Source organism: Dermacentor variabilis, chromosome 4, assembly GCF_050947875.1.
Source record: "Dermacentor variabilis isolate Ectoservices chromosome 4, ASM5094787v1, whole genome shotgun sequence".
Taxonomy (NCBI): Eukaryota; Metazoa; Arthropoda; class Arachnida; order Ixodida; family Ixodidae; genus Dermacentor; species Dermacentor variabilis.
This window is the reverse complement of record NC_134571.1, coordinates 171,837,780-171,862,676: the sequence shown is the minus strand read 5'-3', so window position 1 is coordinate 171,862,676 and position 24,897 is coordinate 171,837,780.

Here is a 24,897-nt window from a genome sequence, read left to right as displayed (position 1 = left end):
GCTGCCATTCCCCGTTCTGCTCTATATAAAACGCTTGCTTTCAGTGTTGTGATCAGCCCATCAGCTTCAGCATGGGTACCGTTTCAACCAGAACTATGCGGCACTTCAACTTTGCTGTGCGTCTTGCTGTTTTATTCGTTGTTAGTGCAGTCGACTTCCAAGACCTCCATAAGGTAAGCATAAGGTTTTGTCCGTACATTGTTTTATACACTACTATAAATATTCTTATTTAGGTTAATTTTTGTGTTCCCGATGTAGTAGTTCCATAAAATTCGAAAAAAAAAGTATTATCTTTGTTTCGAAGCTTCGTGCTTGGTGCCCTCTTCACTGTGTTCGTATGTCCTCCTTGCAGTTTTCTTTTTATGTCTGACAAGTTGTTGTACTAAACCTGCCAAATAGTGCAAGTGCACCAACGACTCTTAGTAATTTCACCCACATAACAACAGCCTAACTTTGGGGATGTGCCATTCGGATTTCATATAATAATGCATTGGCATTATTGGGGTATAACTTGAAGCAGCGCGAAGAAGACGAGCACAGGAATCGAAAACAAACAAAACAGGGCGACTGCGATTTCCGATTTCTGTCCGCGTCTTCTTCACGCTTCTTCAAGTTATACTCAAGATGGATTAACTCGCCCAAATCAAATTATCATTATAAGGGTACTTCACGCACTTTCCGGGGGCTTTGTAATTAAGTATCTATGTGTGTTTTCATCCAGCCGTTCCCCTCTCTATGTGCGCCATTGAGTAGTTCGTTGTCGCATGGGAGGCGCATCGGGCTGCTATGCTAAGTTAACTTGAATCAAACACAACCACCGCACCGATTTGGATCACTCAGTATTTGATAATGCATGTATACGTGCCGTTCTTCCAGCAACCTGTTTTAGGCTGACATGAGTCCCTGTAGAGGTGGCGGGACTGGGTAGGAACCGCATTTCAAACAAACACTTCGCGCCATCACCGAGAACTGCGTATGTGCCAGGTGGTCTGCGGCGGTATCTAGTGAACCTTCTTGATGTCTACTTGGGTCACTCGGTATGTACCAGTAGGTGTGTGCCGACCTTTAAAGAACGTCTTTGACGGGAACTTGGGTGATTATATATGTGCCATTGGGAACATGCCGCTCGACAATGACGAAGCACACGCCTTAATTTTATCCGACAATGAGCGGAATCAAACCCACATAACAACAATTTCTCAAGGACAGTAAACTGAAGTACTGCACCAAAAAATGCCCTATGTGTGCGTCGCTTTTAAATGAACGCCTTTCACGTTAACGCTTTCGCGAGCCCCACATGGCTACATTGGGCATGTGCCGCTCTTCAACGAACGTCTCCCCAACCAGGGTCACTGAGTATGTGCCACCTCATTGTGGAACAAGCGAGAAAGCAATTCTGGGCGTTTGCCGGCACCGGCGCACCATGCTTTTCATCTCGGAGGCCAGGAGCGCCCTCGTTGGCAGTGCCCCCAGATGACGCAGCATGTCTACAAGGAAGCACTCGAGAGGAGCCCGCTTGTCACATGGCCCGTTACTTAGCTTTCGCACGCACCGGCGCACCACGCATTTCGGAGTTCACGCGAAGACCTCACAAACAAGGCGCTAGAGGGCGCCGACTTTTCTTAGGTAAGCGCGAAAGCGGCTTCCAACTGATGTACAGGCTTCATAAATAACTTGTTTCGATACAAGCAATACTTTGAGTAGCTACATTGATTCAATGCTAACTCATCACCGTCGACAGTCATTGTGGCATGGGTCCTGCTGCAAGCTTTTTTTATTTTGGGAGGGTCATATATTGACACGTGTACTTATCTTTATCAGGCGACCACGTTTCGCCGCCTAACAAATGTTATCGCACAGCGTGGGACGCACCTGCATGTATCGAAGTTTCTGGAAAGTTATCGGTGCTTCTATCCGCTGTCTGTTGTCGCCGAACCTTATGTTATCTGATTTCATCGCCTGACGCGAATGGTGTAGAACTTTGTGGAAGGCACGGGGATCCCAACGATTAGTCTGAAACATTCGACGATTGATGTATGAAAGCCCACGTGCATGACCCGTTGAGATTTACTACGATCGCCGACTGTGTTCGCCGCTCTCGTTGTGCTTTAAGTGTAGCCTGTTTTGTGGGCACAGGTTCGCCCAATAAAAGCTAGTTAGTGCCTTTCACAGTATTCTACTGTGTTCTTTGACGTCACGACCACGTGACATCTGGTGGAGGTGCTTTTCGTTCATGTACCGGACGCCTCCGAGAAGCTGTAATTCAAGCCCAGACCGCAAAGAGAACACCAACGCAGTCCCGGACCATCGAGCAAGCCGCCGTCTTCAACAGCTGCCCCCGGAGCACGGACTTCTACCTGAAAAGACCAAGAATATTATGGCCAAGGCTACCCCAATGGCAGCCCCAGGGTCCCCTATCGTGCTCCAGCAGCCCAGGGAAGCACCGACGTTCCGCGGTTCCACATTTGAGAACCCGGAAAGCTGGCTGGAAACTTATGAGAGGGTCGCTACGTTTAACAGCTGGGCAAGCGACGACAAGCTTCAACATGTCTATTTCGCATTGGAGGACGCCGCCAGGACGTGGTTCGAGAATCGACAAGCCACCTTGACGACGTGGGACCTGTTCCGAAGCGGCATCCTGCAAACATTTAGGAGCGTCGTGCGAAAAGAACGCGCCCAAGCTCTACTGGAGACCAGAGCGCAGCTGCCGAAGGAGACGATGGGGATGTTCACGGATGAAATGACCCGCCTGTTCCGCCACGCCGACCCGAAAATGTCAGAGGAGAAGAAAGTCCGCCTACTGATGCGTGGTGTAAAGGAGGAACTTTTCGCCGGAATGGTAAGAAGCCAACGGAAGACCGTCGACGAGTTTCTTCGTGAGGCGACGAACATCGAGAAGACGCTAGAATTGCGGAACCGGCAATTCGACCGACGCACCAAGCCAAGAAGCTACGCCGGCGTTCAATCAGTGGCCACCGACGACCTGCGCGAGACCATCCGGGCAGTCGTACGAGAGTAGCTTCGGAAGACCTTCCCTTCATCGCAACCTCAAGTAGCCTCAATCGCCGAAGATGTCAGAGATGAAGTGCAGCGATCGCTCGGTGTTCCCGAGGTACAGTCACAATCATCGCAGCCCCAGCCAGAAGCGAAGACCTACGCCGCCGTCGCCCGCCGTCAAGGTCCCCCTCCCCGACCGCGCCAGGGCCCTGTGCCACCGCTATTCCGTCGTCCACCGCCGCCGCCGCCACCACGCCCAGCCGTCGCCCAGCGCACCTACGCGAGGAAGACGGACATTTGGCGAGCCCCCGACCACCGCCCGCTCTGCTATCCTCTGCCGGCCATGTGTACCGCCGATGCCCATACCTCGACAGGGGACTGAGAGGGTTCGCCGTCAACGCGCCGCGTCCACAGCTTGGGGAGCGCCCACGTGACATTGCTGATTACCTAGCCGCCACTCAGTGGAACTCTCGACGTCCGTCCCGTTCGCCGTCACCAGGCCGCTACCTGTCGCCGCAGCGCCGTCCTCACACTGGCCCAGCCCGGGGCCGGTGAGCGAGCCCATATGCGGAAAACTAAAAGCAGCAAGCGATAGGGATGCGGTTGCTGTTCGTCGAACTAACGAAAATCCTCCGCCGCCGACGAAGACGCCGAAGGAACTGCACCAAAACGCACCAAAAGGCACCAAAACACCTGCCGACGTAAGGCGTCATCTAGGGTGACCAACGCCTACTGCTAGACCGTCAAATTTGCGTCGCAAGAGGGATCGCTCAACTCCACGGAGGGAAACGGAAGTGATGCTAACCAACTTCAGCAAAGAGTTTAAGCACATCAGCAAGAGCACGACAATCGCGTACATCGAGGAAATTCTGGAAACGAGCAATGCCTTTGTTTTCTCAGATTCTGCAGCATCTATCCCGCCAACTATAGTCCCCGAACCAGACTTCGACGTAAATCCAAGTCTCCCCACGTGCAAGCAGCAAATGCTCAGAAGTCTTCTACGACGATACAAGCACTGCTTTTCGACTTCATCGAAGATTCGGCAAACACCAGTTGCAAAGCATCGCATATTAACCGAAGAGTGCGCTCAACCACTCCGCCAGAGCCCTTACCGAGTTTCGACACGAGAACGTGAAGATAGTAGGCAACAAGTCGATGAAATGCTCCGCGACGACATCATCCAGTCGTCGAAAAGCCCGTGGGCATCTCCTGTTGTCCTGGTGAAGAAAAAGGACGGAACCCCACGTTTCTGCGTCCATTATCGTCGACTGAACAAGTTCACGAAGAAGGACGTATACCCCCTACCACGAATAGACGACGCATTGGATCGGCTATGCAACGCTAAATACTTCTCGATGATGGACCTCAAGTCCGGCTACTGGCAAATGGCATTCGACGAAAGAGATCGCGAAAAGACCGCCTTCATCACCCTAGACGGACTCTACGATTTCAAGGTTATGTCATTCGGACTGTGCTCGGCGCCTGCAACGTTCCAGCGCGTTATGGACACGATTTTAGCAAGATTGAAGTGGCAGACCTGTCTCGTATACTTAGATGACGTCGTCGTCTTCGCCGGAAATTTCGACGATCACCTTAGGCGGCTTGCAACAGTACTAGAGGCTACCAAATCATCAGGGCTCACTCTGAAGCCAGAAAAGTGCCGCTTCGCTTACGACGAGCTTCTGTTCCTAGGCCACGTCATCAGCAAATCCGGACTACGCCCCAACTCGCAGAAAATAGCTGCCATCGCAAAGTTCCCGCAGCCCATTGACAAGAAGGCAGTGCGTAGATTCCTTGGCATGTGTGCCAACTACAGGCCCTTTGTCAAGGACTTTTCACACATCGCTGAGCCGCTAACGCATCTAACCAAATCTGATGTCGAGTTCATATGGCACACGCCGCAGGCCGACGCATTTCAAGAAGTAAAACGACGCATGCAGTCACCGCCGGTACTGGCACATTTCGACGAAGACGCCGATACCGAAATCCACACTGACGCCTGTAGCGTAGGCCTCGGTGCCGTCCTGTACCAGAAGAAAGACGGACATGAACGGGTGATATCTTATGCTAGCCCGTCGCTATCAAAAGCGAAAGGTAATGATTCTACGACTGAAAAGGAATGCCTCGCCATCATTTGGGCTACAGCAAAATTCCGCCTTTACTTATAAGGCAGGCCATTCAAAGTGGCCAGCGACCATCACCGGGTGTGTTGGCTAGCTAACTTAAAGGACGCTTCAGGACAGGTGGCACGGTGGAGCCTCAGACATCAAGAATACGAAATCACTCTAACATACAAGTCCGCACGAAAACACTCAGATGCCGATTGCCTATCACGCGCCCCCATTGACCCACCACCGCAAGATGACGAGGATGATGTCGCCTTCCTTGGAATAATAAGCGCGGAAGACTTCGCCGAACAGCAACGAGGAGACCCGGAGCTAAAAGCCTTAGTCGAGTATTTCGAAGGGCACAACGACGTTGTCCCTAGGGCATTTAAGCGTGGATTGTCTTCGTTCACGCTCCAAAGCAACCTACTCGTTAAGAACTTCTCACCAGTCCGCGCCAACTACCTTCTTGTTGTTCCGTCGGCGCTGCGTCCAGAAGTACTGCACGCCGTACAAGACGATCCAACCGCTGGGCACCTCGGTTTCTTCCGGACGCTAACGAGAATACAAAAAAGGTATTACTGGCCGCACCTAACCGCCGATGTTGCCCGTTACGTCAAGACATGCCGAGACTGTCAGCGACGCAAGACACCACAGACAAGGCCAGCGGAATTACTACAGCCGATTAAGCCTCCTTACCGACCTTTTCAGCAGATCGGAATGTGCATGTTGGGACCGTTTCCGACATCAACTTCCGGAAATAGGTGACTCGTCGTGACGACGGACTATCTCACCCGCTTCGCTGAAACTAAAGCTCTACCGAAAGGCAATGCAGCCGAAGTGGCGAAATTTTTCGTCGAGAACATCCTGCTGCGACATGGTGTACCAGAAATCCTCATCACCGACAGAAGAACGGCTTTTACAGCAGGGCTCACAGTGCTCACGGAAGCCATTCTGCAATACAGCCAGACAAGTCACAGGAGGACAACTGCCTACCATCCGCAGACGAATGGCCTCACGGAGCGCCTGAACAAGACCCGCGCCGACATGCTAGCAATGTACGTCGACGTCGAACACAAGACCTGGGATGCCGTCCTGCCGTACGTAACATTCGCTTACAACACGGCGGTGCAAGAAACAACACAGATGACGAAGTTTAGGCTGGTTTACGGCAGGAACCTGACGACGACACTCAACGCCATGCTGCCGCACGTCACCGACGAAGATAATCTTGACGTCGCGACCTTTCTCCAGCGCGCCGAAGAAGCCCGACAACTCGCCCCCCTACGGATCAAGAACCAGCAGAGGACCGACATCCGACAATACAACCTCCGACGACGCTTCGTCGAATACCAGCCCGGAGACCGTGTTTGGGTATGGACCCCGATACGCCGACGAGGAATCAGTGACAAACTACTGCGACGCTATTTCGGACCCTACAAGGTCATCCGACGTATTGGCGCACTGGACTATGAGGTTGTGCCAGACGGAATTGCGCATTCACAGCGGCACCGCGCACGATCTGAAGTGGTCCACGTGGTGCACCTTAAACCCTTTTACGGACGCTGACGAACTTCCTTATTTTGTGGCTTTCTTTGCTACGAGTGCTTTTCTTTATTACTGTCGTTAGTTTGCAGCATCGGGTCAATGCCTTTTAAGAGGGGCGTAATGACACGTGTACTTATCTTTATCGGGCGACCACGTTTCGCCGCCTAACAATTGTTATCGCACAGCGTGGGACGTACCTGCATGTATCCGAAGTTTCTGGAAAGTTATCGGTGCTTCTATCCGCTGTCTGTTGTCGCCGAACCTTATATTATGTGATTTCATCGCCTGACGCGAATCGTGTAGAACTTTGTAGAAGGCACGCGGGTCCCAACGATTAGTCTGGAACATTCGAGGATTGATGTATAAAAGCCGACGCGCTTGACCCGTTGATGAGATTTACGACGATCGCCAACTGTATTCGCCGATTTCGTTGTGCTTTAAGTGTAGCCTGATTTTTGGGCACAGGTTCGCCCAGTAAAAGCTAGTTAGTGCCTTTCACATTATTGCTACTGTGTTCTTTGACGTCACGACCACGTGAAAATACCAAGATAGCTGAAATAATTCTTTCTCTTGATTTTTACAGCTTTTCTTATATTGAATCGTCGCGTGCCAATGATTATTTGTGCACATCTTTTCCGTGAAGTTGTAAGAACCACGTGGATACCCTTTTTGCCACAGTGAGTGGTTTTCACCATTTTACGGACATTCCTGTGCATCCGTTGGCGGCGTCTAACGAGCACTTCGGAGAGCACGCATTGGCCTCCGGGGCGGCTCAGTGCCACTCGTCCGCTACCATTGTGGAATATCAAGTAGAGGGAGAAAATATTCTCCAGGAAGAAGTCTCTCAAGAGCAGAGATGGCAAGTCCCGGGTGCTAGACGAGCTGGCGCCAAATCGCGGGAAGCTAACCCGAACGCCATGGCAACGCCTTTGGGTCCCCATAGCGACAAGTCTAGCGGCGCAGCGCTGAAGACGAAGATTATGAAGACGAAGCCGAATGCCGGTTCTTCCCAAAGAAGACACGAAGATTGTTATTAGACCAAAAGGTGGGCTGAATATTTCCAAAATTGGAGCGGCCACCGTGGCTGACGCAATACTTGCAGCCTCTTGCATCAGCCAGCACGAGCTCACACAAGACACTCGTGCCCGAACTTACAGCAAAACATCATCGTGGCCAGCACTCCCAGGCGGGAGAATGCTGACCGATATGCCCGCATCAAGCAAATCCAAATCTTAGGCAAGATCCACGAACTCTGCGCGCACGAAACAGCTGCGCACTCCACGTGGAAGGGGGTCATGCGTGGCATACCGTTACAAGACGACCCAGTGATGGTGGATGGCAAGATTGTTAATCAGAACAACCCTCTTGCACAAGCAACCAGAAGAATCGCTCAGACTGTAGCCATCATCATCGCCTTTGACGGGTGCTGGGTACCAAATTTTGTCAGGTACGGAACGCTCCTGATGAAAGGTTCCCTATATCAAGAGCAAGTGGACGTATGCCACGCCTGCGGAAGACTCAGCCATCGCGCTGATGTCTGTCCAACACCGAGCGACGTCGTCTGTCGGGGATGCAGCCTGCCAAATCCCGATCAGCAGCATCAGTGCACCCTAAAATGCAAGATATGCGGTGGACCGCACCTTACAGCCGGTAAAGAGTTTGCGCATAGATTCAAGACACCATACATTGTTCGCCGACGATGCTTCGAGCATGCCAGGCAGCAAGAGCAGCTCCCCATGCCATCGATCGTTCGATCATCTGATCCGCAAGCCTCATCCAGCACCAACCTTAGGGGCAGAAGACGCTTGCGCTCGAGAAGCCGCTCTGCAAGCCGACGGGGCTCCAGAAGTCGCTCTACCTCGAGATCGCGACTCACATCGCCTTCTCCAGCGCGCTCCAGTTGCAGAAGCTGATCCAGGTCTTGTACTGGGAGCGACTAATCCAACAGCTCACGATCGAAGACCCCCAACGGCGGTAAATGCAAGTCCTTTCTAACGTTGGCTGGTAGGGTCCGTGGCAACCAAACGCAGGCGTCCAACTATGAAGACTCGCACGACCCACGTCTCACGGACGAGCTCGAAGAGCTTAGGCGTGCCAATGATTGTCTTAGGAAAGAAAATGCTCCGTTCAAGCAGGAAATCAGTCGGCTAGCCGCCGAGATGCCAGAAATGCGAAGATTGGCGCTCACAGAGCCAGCTTCTCAGCCTGAGGCACGCTCTTCGGCCATGGACACAGTGGAAGCCCCTCCTAAGACGGTTGTAGTGAAGCATCGTGCCCTGGATGACTCAAGGGGAGACGATATGGTAGAACTCCTGTCTGATCTCAAGAGCACCATCTCCAACATACAGACAGGTCTCTCTCACGTACAAGAAGTGATCGCGCACCCTCAGCTGGGCCTGGTCACGCTCAGCGCTCGAATACTTAGGCTGCAGGGGACCAGCCACGGATCTTTGCCAAGCACATCTACAGCACAAGTCCCAAATTTGCACAGCGCCATTGCCTCACCGACGGAGGGTGCCATTCTGAATGCGGCACTTTCGAAATCCATCCCCAAGCCCAAACATGGATAAGGGACCTAACGTCATGACAATGTGGCAGTGGAATTGCGCAGGGTTCGTCAGCAAATGGGCGACCCTTCGACAATACCTAAAAAGCGTAAAGGACAAACGCCAAGTAATCGCCTTGCAAGATACGATCACATCATCACCTATCAAGTTCCCGGTTTCCTGACGGTGGCTTCCACTGAAGGAGGAAGGAGGCTCGCCACCCTGGTCAGTAAAAAGTTCACGTGCCTTCAGCGAGACCTTGGTCCCATGGACAATGGGATCGAGTACGTCATGGCCGAACTCCTTGCCGACCCCCCTAAGCAGCGCTTGAGAAAAAACAGTATCTTCATACTCAATGTTTACTGCAGACCCAGCGTTCACAGAGCCAGGCCTGGTGGTATTCTCAAGAAGGCCGTCCATTTGGCCGGCTGTCAGCCTCGAGTCGTCATGCATGCCCAGTTTAATGTTTGCCCATGTTTTAATGCCCAGCATCAGGCGTGGGGCTATTGTACCTATACGAAGAAGGGTAGAGACATATGGGACGCGGCAACGGAGGAAGATCTTACGCTGATAACCGATAAAGACTTTCCAACCAGGAGAGGGATCTTGGTGTGCCGAGATACGACTCCGGATCTCACCTTTATCAAGAACCAGGAAAACGTCAAGTGGACAAACACAGCCATGGACCTCGGTAGCGATCATTGCATCATCGAAGCGGTGATCAAGGCTGCGCGTAACAAAACGAGGACCTTTAGGTTCAATGACTGGGATATGTTCCGAGCCAACCGCTCCGAGCGCGTCCTTAACGATGATATGGACCTAGACTCTTGGTGAGACGAGATAAAAAAGGATGCGGCTAGAGCCACCATGGAGGTGACAACCGATCTGGAGGTGGGCAGGATGGACAGTAGGCTGGCGCATCTATTGGACGCCAAACATGCACTGCTCGCTAGATGGAAGACTCAGCGCCATAACAGAAGAATACGCAAGAAAATTTCCGATATAAACTAGATGATAGAGGCTCATTTCAAGGTGCTATGCAAGCAGAAATGGGACGAGCTGTGCGACTCGGTGGAGGGCCAGCTCAACAACAGTAAAAGCTGGGGTCTCCTTAGGCACCTGCTTCACGATTGCAACACCAAGTCCAATCAGAAGAGAGCTTTGGCGAAAGCTGTCCATTTGGCCACCGACTCGACTCCAGATGAGGCGGTCACAGAGCACCTCATAGACAAGTACCTGGTGGCCACAGACGATCCGGTGCCCCCCCCCCACCTGTTTCCGGAGTCCGAAATGCGCGACGTACCATCTATGGACGAGGATTTTACCGTGGCTGAGGTCAAGCAGGTTCTCGCATCCCTCAAGGGCAGATCTGCCCCTGGACCCGACGGGATCACCAACAAAATGCTCAAGCATCTCGACGATGACTCAATCGAGTTTCTTACGTACAAGATGAATGATATGTGGTGCAGCGGCCTCATTCCCAAGAGCTGGAAAGCAACCTACACAGTACTCATACCGAAGCCAGGTAAGGCGCCAAGCATCCACAATCTAAGGCCCATCACCCTGACGTCGTGTGTTGGCTAGATGGCCGAGCACGCCATGCTTAACCGCCTCACTGACCATCACGAGTCTAACGAATGCTATACACACAACATGATGGGCTTTCGGTCGGGGCTTTCGACTCAGGATGCCATGAGATTGATCAAGCACCAGATTATTGACTCTACCTCCACCGACACTAAGGCAATTCTCGGCTTGGATCCGGAAAAAGCTTTTGACAACATATCGCACGCCTTTTTTCTCAAGAGCCTGACAGAGTGTAACGTCGGTAAACGGGCGTACAATTTCGTGCACTGCTTCCTTTCCTCCAGGTGCACTAGACTCAAGATTGACGAGTTTTTGACCAACGAAATCCAGCTTGGGCCAAAGGGAAAACCTCAGCGGCCGGTGATCTCCCCGACGCTGTTCAACATCTCCCTGATCAACCTGTCGAGGGCCTTGAACAAAATCCCGAACATTAACCACACTATCTACGCGTATGACATCACCATCTGGTGCTCCAGGGGATGTGAGGGTCAAGTCGAGGGTGCTTTGCAAGATGCCATCGATGTGACAGAGCGGTATATTATCCCCACTGGACTAAGGTGCTCACCCGCTAAATTCGAGCTTTTGCTCTGCAAGAAGAGGCCCAGAGGCGCTTCACACCGGTCCTGGAAGCCAGCAACAGAGAGCGACATTACATTAATCACCGGTAAGGGCTCCCCAGTACCGCGGGTAGACACTATCAGGGTCCTGAGAATGTTTATCGAGTCAAACGGGGCCAATGGACCCGCCCTCAAATGCATTTGTTCCAAGACCGAAAGCGCCCTCGGCCTGATCCGAAGAATCACCAACAGGTACCGCGGAATCAGGGAAGACAATCTGATCCGGATTATCCACGCCTTCGTGCCATGCTGCCTCGCTTAGTCAGGGGCAATGCAGAACTGGCTCGTATCGGAGCGCAACAAGATCAATGCCCTAATCAGAAGAGTCTTCAAGCTTGCCCATCGGCCTTCCCATCCGAACGCACACAAAAGACCTCCTCAATTTGGGAATTAACAACACGTTCGAAAAAATTGTTGAAGCCCAAGAATTTTCCCAGTTAGTCAGACTCTCCGGTACCCCAGCGGGCCAAGCCATACTTGGCAAGCCGGGACGTAACCCCACAGTCGTCAGTCTGGGCGCTGTGAAGCTGTCCAGCGATGTAAGATCCAAGATTTACATACACCGGATGCCAGGAAATATGCATCCCACCTACAACGAAGGAAGAACACGAGCCAGGGGTAAAGCTCTGCTCGCCAGTGCCCGCGTAAACAAGGACCGAACATGCTTCGTAGACACTGCTTCGTACGTTCAAGAAGAGCCCTTCTCCTCAGTGGTCATCGACTGTGATTCTAAAATCCTTAGCTGCGCTACCATCCGTACTTCTAATTACAGCGTTGCAGAGTAGGTTGCTATTGCTCTTGCATTGACGGACAGTGTACGTGACACGAATTATTCGAATTCCAACGCCGCTGTCAGGGCCTTTCAGATGGGAATGGTGGATTCCCATGCCCTACGTATCATCCAAAGTGCCAAAGACATGAAACATCACCCTTTGGTCTGGTTCCCTGCGCACCTTGGAACCATTGAGGGTGCCTCAATCAACCCCAACGAGGAGGCGGTTTGACTGACCGTGCGCTGGGCAACGCGTCTTCTCCTGGGCGACCCGAGCCTCTCAGCTCGTACAACGTAATCTGCAAATATAATTATCTGTCAAGAAGACTCCTACCTTTGCCGCACTCCTCGCTGTGCAGGGCCCAGGCAGTCACTCTCAGACTTCTGCAAACACGCACTTACCCGAGCCCCGCAGCGCTTCACACAATGTACCCCGAACGGTTCCCAAGCCCGGACTGCCCTCTGTGTGGTGATTATGCGGACTTCGAACATGTCCTGTGGGGCTGCGCCTCTGTCGTCCCCCTTTCACCCAAGAGGAGATGATGAAGCTATATGGGCCCAGGATCAGACCTCTCAAATCCTGGCAGTCCAGAGGGCTCGCGAGAGGGCCGTCAGGTTTCACCTGATGGTCACCTAGTGGGCCTAGCCAGGTGACGTGGAGTTTGCTTACGTCTATAGTGGACCAAATAAAGTTGTCTCACTCGCTCACTCACTCTGGATCATCATCATCATCATCATCATCATCATCATCAACCTGGTTACGCCCACTGCAGGACAAAGGCCTCTCCCATACCTCTCCAACAACCCCGGTCATGCACTAATTGTGGCCATGCCGTCCCTGCAAACTTCTTAATCTCATCCGCCCACCTAACTTTCTGCCGCCCCCTGCTACGCTTCCCTTCCCTTGGGATCCAGTCCGTAACCCTTAATGACCATCGGTTATCTTCCCTCCTCATTACATGTCCTGCCCATGCCCATTTCTTTTTCTTGATTTCAACTAAGATGTCATTAACTCGCGTTTGTTCCCTCACCCAATCTGCTCTTTTCTTATCCCTTAACGTTACACCTATCATTCTTCTTTTCATAGCTCGTTGTGTCGTCCTGAATTTGAGTAGAACCCTTTTCGTAAGCCTCCAGGTTTCTGCCCCATATGTGAGTACTGGTAACACACAGCTGTTATACACTTTCCTTTTGAGGCATAGTGGCAACCTGCTGTTCATGATTTGAGAATGCCTGCCAAACGCACCCCAGCCCATTCTTATTCTTCTGGTTATTTCAGTCTCATGATCCGGATCCGTGGTCACTACCCGCCCTAAGTAGATGTATTCCCTTACGACTTCCAGTGCCTCGCTGCCTATTGTAAATTGCTGTTCTGTCCCGAGACTGTTAATCATTACTTTAGTTTTCCGCATATTAATTTTTAGACCCACTCTTCTGCTTTGCCTCTCCAGGTCAGTGAGCATGCATTGCAATTGGTCCCCTGAGTTACTAAGCAAGGCAATATCATCAGCGAATCGCAGGTTACTAAGGTATTCTGAATTAACTTTTATGCCCAATTCTTCCCAATCCAGGTCTCTGAATACCTCCTGTAAACACGCTGTGAATAGCATTGGATATATCGTATCTCCCTGCCTGACGCCTTTCTTTATTGGGATTCTGTTGCTTGCTTTATGGAGGACTACGGTGGCTGTGGAGCCGCTATAGATATCTTCCAGTATTTTTACATATGGCTCATCTACACCCTGATTCCGTAATGCCTCCATGACTGCTGAGGTTTCGACTGAATCAAACGCTTTCTCGTAATCAATGAAAGCTATATATAACGGTTGCTTATATTCTGTACATTTCTCTATCACTTGATTGATAGTGTGAATATGGTCTATTGTTGAGTAGCCTTTACGGAATCCTGCCTGGTCCTTTGGTTGACAGAAGTCTAAGGTGTTCCTGATTCTATTTGCAATTACCTTAGTAAATACTTTGTAGGCAACAGACAGTAAGCTGATCGGTCTATAACTTTTCAAGTCTTTGGCGTCCCCTTTCTTGTGGATTAGGATTATGTTAGCGTTCTTCCAAGATTCTGGTACGCTTGAGGTCATGAGGCATTGCTTATACAGGGTGGCCAGTTTCTCTAGAACAATCTGCCCACTATCCTTCAACAAATCTGCTGTTACCTGATCCTCCCCAGCTGCCTTCCCCTTTTGCATATCTCCTAAGGCTTTCTTTACTTCTTCCGGCGTTACCTTCGGGATTTCGAATTCCTCTAGACTATTTTCTCTTCCATTATCGTCGTGGGTGCCACTAGTACTGTATAAATCTCTATAGAACTCCTCAGCCACTTCAACTATCTCATCCATATTAGTAATGATATTGCCGGCTTTGTCTCTTAACGCATACATCTGATTCTTGCCAATTGCTAGTTTCTTCTTCACTGTTTTAGGCTTCCTCCGTTCCTGAGAGCATGTTCAATTCTATCCATATTATACTTCCTTATGTCAGCTGTCTTACGCTTGTTGATTAACTTCGAAAGTTCTGCCAGTTCTATTCTAGCTGTAGGGCTAGATGCTTTCATACATTGGCGTTTCTTGATCAGATCTTTCGTCTCCTGGGATAGTTTGCTGGTATCCTGCCTAACGGAGTTACCAACGACTTCCATTGCACACTCCTTAATGATGCCCACAAGATTGTCGTTCATTGCTTCAACACTAAGGTCCTCTTCCTGAGTTAAAGCTGAATACCTGTTCTGTAGCTTGATCTGGAATTCCTCTATTTTCCCTCTTACCGCTAACTCATTGATCGGTTTCTTATGTACCAGTTTCTTCCGTTCCCTCCTCAGGTCTAACCTAATTCGAGTTCTCACCATCCTGTGGTCGCTGCAGCGCACCTTGCCGAGCACGTCCACATCTTGTATGATGCCAGGGTTAGCGCAGTGTAATAGGTCTATTTCATTTCTAGTCTCGCCGTTCGGGCTCCTCCACGTCCACTTTCGGCTATCCCGCTTGCGGAAGAAGGTATTCATTATCCTCATATTATTCTGTTCCGCAAACTCTACTAATAACTCTCCCCTACTATTCCTAGTGCCTATGCCATATTCCCCCACTGCCTTGTCTCCAGCCTGCTTTTTGCCTACCTTGGCATTAAAGTCGCCCATTAGTATAGTGTATTTAGTTTTCACTCTACCCACAGCCGATTCCACGTCTTCATAGAAGCTTTCGACTTCCTGGTCATCATGACTGGATGTAGGGGCGTAGACCCGTACAATCTGCATTTTGTACCTCTTATTAAGTTTCACAACAAGACCTGCCCCCCTCTCGTTAATGCTATAGAATTCCTGTATGTTACCAGCTATATTCTTAATAACCAGGAATCCGACTGCTAGTTCTCTTCTATCCGCTAAGCCCCGGTAGCACAGGACGTGCCCGCTATTTAGCACTGTATATGCTTCTTTTGGCCTCCTAACTTCACTGAGCCCTATTATATCCCATTTACTGCCCTCTAATTCCTGCAATAGCACTGCTAGACTCGCCTCACTAGATAACGTTGTAGCGTTAAACGTTGCCAGGTTCATATTCCAATGGCGGCCTGTCCGGAGCTCCTATGAACACAACAATCACTCTGGATAGCGTCTCTCTAATAGATTTAAGCTGGCCTTGCTGTGTCTGTGCCTTGGTTGTAAATGCAGCACTTTGGGAGCTTACCAAATGCACTACCAGCGCTCTAAAAACCTAGAAACACGGGCCGCTATAGTCGCCCACATCGTCTGGGTCTGTCCAAATATATATATATATATATATATATATATATATATATATATATCGGCGCACATCGCCTCTAAAATAAAGTGCGCCACCGCGTATGTCGTATGCCTCAGGCACACGGCCAGCCAAGGTCCCAACTAGGACAGCGAAACTAGAAAACTGTCGCTTAACTGCTCGATTCGGCATGACGGACTGATTAGGAAAATTGTTCGCTCTCGTTTTCATGAAGGGTATGCCTTCGTAAACGCTGCGTAGCAAAAAGTCCTAATGAAAGAAACAACTTCGGAGCTATCGGATAGCTCTGACGCGTTCTGTACTAAGGAATCAATTTTAGTGAGAGTGCTCCTTCCACAGTAAGGCTTACATTACGTATTCAGTCGCCAAAAGATATGTATGAGACGCTAATACGAGGCGAGTAGGTGCTGAGGGAAGCTTCAGGGAAGTGAGGCAAGCTTCAAGCAAACCACCTGGCCTAGGAATCAACGCAAAAGTTATAGTAAGGAAGAAAAATCGGGTACATAAGAGCGCAAGCAGGGTGACGCCTTTGGGCAGGCAAAGACACTTTGTTGCCCGATTTGTAAAACTCCATAGTCTATGCTGTGCATTTACCTTGTTGAGTTTTATTCGCCATATTCTTTATCAGCTGCTCAATAACGTCATCCACACTGTTCCTACTTGCTCTCGTGTCGGTTTGCACTTTTGGGATAACGCTGTGGCTCATTATTTATTAGTTGCACCAGCATCGATTGACACTCTTGTTTCTTGCGCTACACTTCGGGTTCACCTCCAGAAATGACTGGGCAGAAAATTCAAAATAAATCAGAAAAAAATGGAAAAAATATAGTACAGTATAAATTCATGGGTTCCATTACAGATATAATATCAGAGCGTAAGTTTAGTTACAAGCTGAGTTCCTGAAGTACCTGGAATAATTAGAATCAATCAGAAATCACTCATCTTACACCAAAGAACAGAATTGTAGACTTTACAGACACGCCACGTGATAATGAATTCGGCGAAATTTCTGGAAAACTGGAAGTTGAAAAGGTAAGCAATGAAGTTACTAATGACGCGACACATTTGAAGGTGGCATGCTAATTAACCAGCTAATTATAAGAAAACAGTTGCCTGTTGACATCGCCCTAGCAGAGCGGATCTGAAGTAACTCCCTCCTCTCTCTCTTCTCCAATCCCGGCGCACGTGTGCTCTGTCACTCGGTTGCTCGCAACAGTTGCGCACGTGCGCTCGTTACATGCTCTGACATCAGCACCGGGGAGGACGCGTAAGGTTTGCTTCGTGCGCCTGTCCCTAGGGGACTACGCCGTACCATGTGGCGCACGCTGTGCTTCTTCCTCGCACTCTCTAGCGCCATTATTGCGCCAGGGAAAAGATGTTCGCTCGCTTAACCTAAACATCAACGCTGAAGTTTGAGTGCCCCTAAGATACACTTAAATCGAACATTAGGGTCGCCTGCCATATTTTATTTATTTGTTATTATGGTTGTTGGTTTGTGGGCTTGATAGTATATTACGCGATAATCCTTTCTTCTGCCACCAGGAAATGAAGGAAACAAGTAATAACTAAAATACAAGTAATTAAACTAACGCGCTATGGAGTCACATTGTTTTAAGATAATGATTCTAGTCATAAGTAGTGTTCACAAACTGTTGCATGCTCCCTTTCAATGCATTCTTCCCTCTCTGTCTTTTGTTGCATATTGTGTTATATTGGAACATATAAGGCTACGTCTTATATGTTCCAGTGGCCGTTCGTCAGGAAAACGTGTCTCGATTGTATCTATGAGCATAAAACCTTCAGAGGGCATTAAATAGCTATTTTTAATTGACGTGTGTTTGTGCGACCTAATACGCACAAACAGATCTACCTTCGTAACGTGTTTGACTGGCTCCGCGTGTCGTATGGCTCATGTGAGAGACGCCATCTCTTAGTGGTGCGAGGGTATTTATGCTCTGAAACTGAACTCTTGTACCTAATATGTGCTCTTGTACCTACTCATATAAAGCTGTCACTTCAGTGAACAATTCTTCGAGGTCGCACGAAGCTTATTACAGTACAATTCCTAATAAAGGAATGTATATATATATATATATATATATATATATATATAAGCGCGATGAAAGCGGGTTAACTGAAGGGCCCGACTTTTATTAGTCATATCATGAGAAGCCAAGAAACACTGACACCGTGGACAACATAGGAGAAATTACATGTGCTTAATAAATGAAAAAAAGAAACGATAAATTATTGGAAATGAAAGTGGATGTAAAAACAACTTGCCGCAGGTTGGAACCGAACCCACAACCTTCCATGCGAAGGTTGTAGGTTCGGTTCCCACCTGCGGCAAGTCGTTTTTTTCATCCTGTTGCATTTCCATTATTTATCGTTTCTTTATTTCCTTTATTAAGCACAAGTAATTTCCCCTATGTTGTCCTTGGTGTCAGTGTTTGTTGGCTTCTTATGATATGACTATATATATATATATATATATATATATATATATATACATATATATATATATATATATATATATATATATATATATATATATATATATATATATATATACATATATATATATATATATATATAGAGAGAGAGAGAGAGAGAGAGAGAGAGAGAGAGAGAGATGCATGGTCAACGCGCCTCCCCCCCCCCGCAACCCCAGAAAAATGCAAGCTTTCTGCCTATTGTATCGTGCATGGTAAATTAATGAGAACTTATTGCCAAATACTGCACGGCGGTTAGAAGGCCTCCAGAATGAAAATGTTGTGCCGAAGTTCTATCGCCTATATATCGCATTTCCTTTGTATGCTTAAGTATGATCACAATGAAGTGTTAGATCTTGAGACTCACACTTTTCTTTCTTTGCTTATTCCTTTATTCAAGGCATATTTATAAGAAATATGCCTTCGGGGACTCGTCTAAAGGCTTCAATTGCCTGCTTGGGCTGAGCCACTCTTACAGCTGTAGCAGTACGACAGAACTGACAAAATATTTCATATATCACATGCATACATGTGTAACGAAAAAATCTACATTTTATACGGAGAATGGAAGCAAATCACAAACTCTGATGGGTTCATCTTTTAACGCAATAAGTTAAATGACATTTATTTTTCAACGAGTAGTGGTGGTTCCGTGGTCTTTTTTGAAGCTTTGCTTATACTTGGCCTGAATTCTTAAGTCTAAGTTGATGAGACAGCGATGTAACATGTTAGTTATTTGCACATCTAGCTTCTGCACTGCATAACTTGTTTGGCAACGTGCTTAACTAATCAATGTTCTTCTATATAAAGCCCGATATCTAAACAACGTGCTTTACTAATCAATGTTCTTCTATATAAAGCCCGATATCTTAATAAGAATATGTTGCAATAACGAATGATTTGTCCGTCTGATATTGCGTCATCACCTCTAACGACATTGCTGAGTATAACCTACTGAAGTAACACTTAGTAGTGACATTTGAGAGTTGCAAAATGTGACCCATGTAAATGAATGTGCTTAAGAACATATGGTTACGTGCGGCTTCTCTGCAGAATTAAAGAACGCGACGTTCGCGAGGAGGTTGCGCGTGATTTCACTTTGGTTATGTTTATTGCCTCTTTCTGTAAACAACGTATACATAAACAGCACTTTACATTTATTGTTGCTGTTACCGGTCACAGTATTACGCTCAGTCCGGACATGGTGGTTTAAACTTTTGTTGCCACGGAAGAAGTGGCCTTTTATAGCATGGACATTATTCGACACTTATTCATTGATTATTTGTGCCCATTTGAAAGCTTCACTTATCAATTGGAGGTTCCGGCCAACAAGCTGTATTCGGCCCCATGCTTCACTTACGTTTTTTTCCCTTTAGCACCCAGTCTCTTGCTGTCATAAAACAATAGTTGTCTTGTGTCTAATCACTGAACAATCTGCCCAGCTACACTTATTGCTCAGAACCTGGACCTCGTATATGAGCTATACCTCGATTGCTCTCTAATTCTTCTTTATGTGCTTCTTATTCTACACTGTGGAAAAAGAGAATTGAAGGTCACAGTGATGTGATGAGGTGCCGAAAACTGCAAACTGCTTATTTTTTAGAGAGCGCTCCCATATATACGGACACATTAAGTGCCCACGCGTATTACAACCTCGATGGAAAGAAATCCTAAATAGCGAAGGAATTCGTGCTTATTTGAAGTCTCGTTGTTATACACTGGTGACTAAAAACGTACGTTATTATTTGATGCTTTGCATATGCCTTGAACACTGACGAAAAAGTTTGGTTGAAGCAGCGAAGCTATGAGGAAGAAAACCATAATTGTGTATATGTTTCAAAGATGTTTTTCAACGAGACTGATTACAACTTTGAACAATATTACAAAAGGGTGACAAACAGTAAGGGATCTTTCTTTTACATTTAGGATGAAGCTTCCTGTTGCTTCGTAAATAAAAAAGTTATTTTGTGATGTGTATTTTTCTAAATAAAAAGGAAGTAGTAATACCGGCCGCAAGAACTAAGAAAAGAAAATAGCATTGAATAAAAACATATGATACGGCTACCAGTGTATGAGCGCAATATCCATTTGAAGGACGGTCAGCAGAAAACGTGCACGGAAGCGAATAAAAAGGCACAAACGGAATAAAGCTAAGTGTTCTATTTTCTGGAGTTTGTTCCTTTATTCCAAAAATGTTAATGGATCTTAGCGGATAGTCGAGTTTAACACGTCAGTGATATCTTTTGTGGAGGGCCTTAACGCCGTAATCAACCTGAGCCCAGCAGACATCGTGAACACGAGGTGATGCAAGACATTTCTGTAGAGCTCAGAATTTGAGTACAGTAGAGCAGGAAAGCAAATCTACGCACATCTACAGTTCTTCACCTGATGCATGACCTTGAAAGTGATTAGCAATCCGTGATGGAAGAGCTGAATCTTGTCTTAGAAGCTATACAGCTACAGAAAAAGCAGATAGTCTACCAGAACTATCTCATGACATCGCTGATTTAGGTTCCTTGAGCGCTGACGAGTCGATGCCAAAAATTGTGCAGCTTGATATCTCCGACTGCGCCTCTTCAAACTCCGAAGGCTAGTTTATTATTCGAATATGCCACCAAAAACACAAAGCGTCTAAATTGCGGAAAAAATTGCTAAATGCGGATTTACTTGAGCGGTGTCATCGGCTAGCCGTAAAAGATTTGACTATTCAAGAACTTCCTAATTTTTAGAATCAACGGAAAGCATTCATCCTTGTTCTCATTATTCAACAAGACTGAAAATTTTATACATCGTGTTTAATTTCAAATTGGCGCGTAGTTGTTTCATCGAACACCTTTATGACCTGCCTTGTTAGTCCTTATAATGCCGCAAACTTCACGCTCGGATCCTGAAAAAGTGCAGCAGCGATCCGCGAAAACGACAAGTGGGTTTCTGCAATGCTTTCAAAACATACGTACCTTCTATTTCTGAGTAGCGAATCACGGCCAAACACTTCATTTAGACGATCTCACGTGGATCTGTCAGTTTAAAATCAGGCGGATTACCTTCTTTCGTGCCGTTCTACGAGTCATACAAAGAATTGGGTCGGCACAGTCGCATGAGTCGGTGGAATAAAATTGTAAAGAACACACAGGAGTTTTGTGGAAACAAAAAAGAAAAAGAAAACGGGAAAATACAGGTAGATCAGTATGACCTGAGGGTAGGCATCATATGTCTCTTATAAACAGCGGCGTTTTCATTATATATAATAAACCTCCCTAAATAGAAAGGAGTTACGGGTACAAGTGCGCGACGCGATTTTAACATCGCATAATCAGAGGTCGTTAGTAAACGTTTCGCTCCAGTGCCATCGAATAGAGAGCAAAGTATTCGCCATTGAGGGCGTGACTTATGAACTTGTGCTACCGAAACAGAGAACCTTGCTATTCAGACATACAGGGAATACTCAATTTTACCAGAAAGAATACGAGGGTACTGACCGTGACTGAGTTAGCAAACGCCCCTGTGAGTTTTCAGGTGTTCCAACAATATTTTGCTAAACTTTGTTGAAGTATTATACATATAAAAAACCCAGACTGTGCTAAGTTACATAAGCACGGTCTTCTTTTCTATACTGAAAACAGTGTCATGGCAAAGGTCGTTATGGCATATCAGGACAGCACAAAATAAGTGTTGCAATTCCCCTCCTGAAGTTACACCCTGGGGTTATGGGGAACACCGTATTGGAGGGCTCCACATAACTGTTTACTACCTGAGATTGTTACAATTATAACATACGTTGTAATTGTTGTAATTTTAGAGAATATGTACGCATGCTTGCCATGCACTTCGACTACGCCGTATTTGAAACGCTGCTGGTATTTCTACTGAATCGAATAATTTTCGAAATCTAACAAAGCCATAAAGAATAAGGTGGTAATATACTCAATTACCTATCCCCTTCAGTATAATTCATTCTGGAATACTTTTTCTAACGGCCACCATAATATAGCTTCATTTATTGCACTAAAGGTTCGCCCTCAATTCCTAGGAAATTGCCTCACTTAAGATTGTCACGTTGTAGCGATGGCGAAGAATTGTACTTCCGAAACCTCATTTAGCGATATAGCACATTGTTGGAGACCTTGTGCACTGTAAGACAGAGAACACACAAGACTAAAGAATTGCAGCGAGCAAAGTCATCGTTCGTCGCAATCTGATTACAGGTGAAGCCCAATCTGTAATGCTCGCGTGCGTTCAAACGTATATGCGTTCATTAATCTCTCGCACGGAGCCTAATGGTACGCCCACACTAGCGACAAAAACGCGCGCGACACGCCGCACGCGGCAAGCGCCCGCGCGGCAGACGCGTGCGGGCAAGTCCACAGTCGCGTTTTGCGGCACGCGGCAGCGGCCCGTGGAGTCCCGCGTTGTCTCGTTCCATTCAATACTTCTCGTGACAACGCGCTCTCCGCTCTGCCCATTTCGTCTTCCATCGGAAGTGTGTGTTTTTTTGCGCCACTGCCGGCCACGCTCAGGCATGTCGGATACGGACGAGGAGCTACTGGTGATTGTGAACACTATAATACTTGTTTGTTCTTTACTTGTGTGACGCCGACGTGCCAGAAAGCGGACGAGAAATTTTTGGGTGTGGTACAGGGACACTGAGGGCCAGGCGCACACTCTGCTTCCCCGCCTTCACCAATTACTCACCTGTCATGCCAAACTGCTGTTCATAATGTGCCAGCGGTTGGCGCGCAGCTCCTTGTCCGACGCTCGATTTATCATAGAGGCACGCATATCCGCGAACGGTTTCCAAAAACGCCTCCACTGCGAAGCGAATTCTTCGTCGACGCCTCAGTGGCGGTGTGGTAAGGCTTAACAAAAACAGCCCCCTTGACTGGAAATGGCCTCTGAGATTTTACGGCGCGCGTGTCACTGTTCAGTCTCAGAGCCCATAGATTATGATTCTTTGCTTATGCGACAGGTGGCGCCACAACAGCGTGGTTCGTAAAGCGGCTCGCTTCTGATTGGCGGTCGTTTTGCGTCTGCCGCGAAAAATGGGTCTCGCACCCATTCGCGCGTTTGCCGCGCGTTGCTGCCGCTTTTCGTGAATCTTGGCGCGCGCGACAGCACCGCTCGCCGCGCGCGGTGTGTCGCGCGCGTTTTTGTCGCTAGTGTGGACGCACCATAATTCGGCAGAGAATCTTTTGCTATTGAATTAGCGATAACATTCGAGAAAGTTCACATACAGAAAGGTGCACCTCCTATCGAGCAACGACTTTGTAGCGTTTGTTAGCTGGTGAAAAACGGTCATCGGAAGGCAAGAACAATGCACACCTGTCAACGGTTCCCTCTTAAGACCAGTCATCTTCGTGATACGAATAGAACGTGAAAATAAAAAGTGCACGCGATACAGGAAACTAACAAAGCAAGTAACAATTGAAGTTTTCACAGTAGTTTTTCCATAGCGCGTGTAAAACCTCTTAAGACGTTCAAGACGAACGACTGCAGGGAGTGCGCAGCACCGCTGCGATGGGGTAATAATGTCTCGAATTACCTCATAATCCAGGGCACCAAAACGCCACAGTATTTTGCACTGCCCTAATTAGCGTCGCAAAAGTTCTTCGATAGTCTCCGTCGGTGTATCGGCAACCAAACCCAAACACAGTCGCTGGGGTGGTATTCCACATAGCCTCCGCGAAGGTTATAATGTTTACTTTAAGTACTATACTGCTCCTTGATGGACGGAGAGGTGAGCATAGTTCGGCAAGCTCGAGGTAGGCTGCGACGTCGACACTCTCTTCATCGCCGACATTGGGCAGCATGATGGGAAGAGTTGCGGCCGGCTTCGTACAGTAAACCAACTTGAAGGGCGTCACTTGCATTGTTTTTAGCACTGTCGCATTGTAAGGGAAGATTACGTGGAAGCACGAGACGCCAGGGTAGTGCGCGTGCGCAACGGCTTTGCAGCTTTGACTACATACCTACAGAAAGTTGTCTGCGAGTTATAATTGATGAAGCAAATGGACGTATCGTAACGCTCTACTCAATCATTTCAGGAGTGGAGCCAGGGCATTCTTTCGCCTTTCGCTGAGGGCGTGGGCAGTGTGCGGACGCACACTAGAGTCCCAGCTGAGCAACAATGCCGAATTGCTGTTCTTAGCGGAACAGACCAGTTATGTAATACTTTCAGTGGTTACTGAGAGTAGAATACGAGGGTAACTGAAAAGATGTTTCGCGTGTTGAAGCAAGGTTGCTATTTATAGAATCGACAACGACTGCCAGGTGGCACTGCTGCGCCTGTGTAAGAAGCGCTTTTTTTTATTTGAAAACATCGCCTTGGTAGCCGCTACGGCGTCCGGGCTTTTGTTTGTGTGCAGTACCCAGCTGCACGCTCTCTCTTTCTCTCATTGCTCCTGACGACCGCGCTGTATTTTGAGTGGTAGTGCGATAACTGCGTGAGAAACGGCGATGAGCAGAC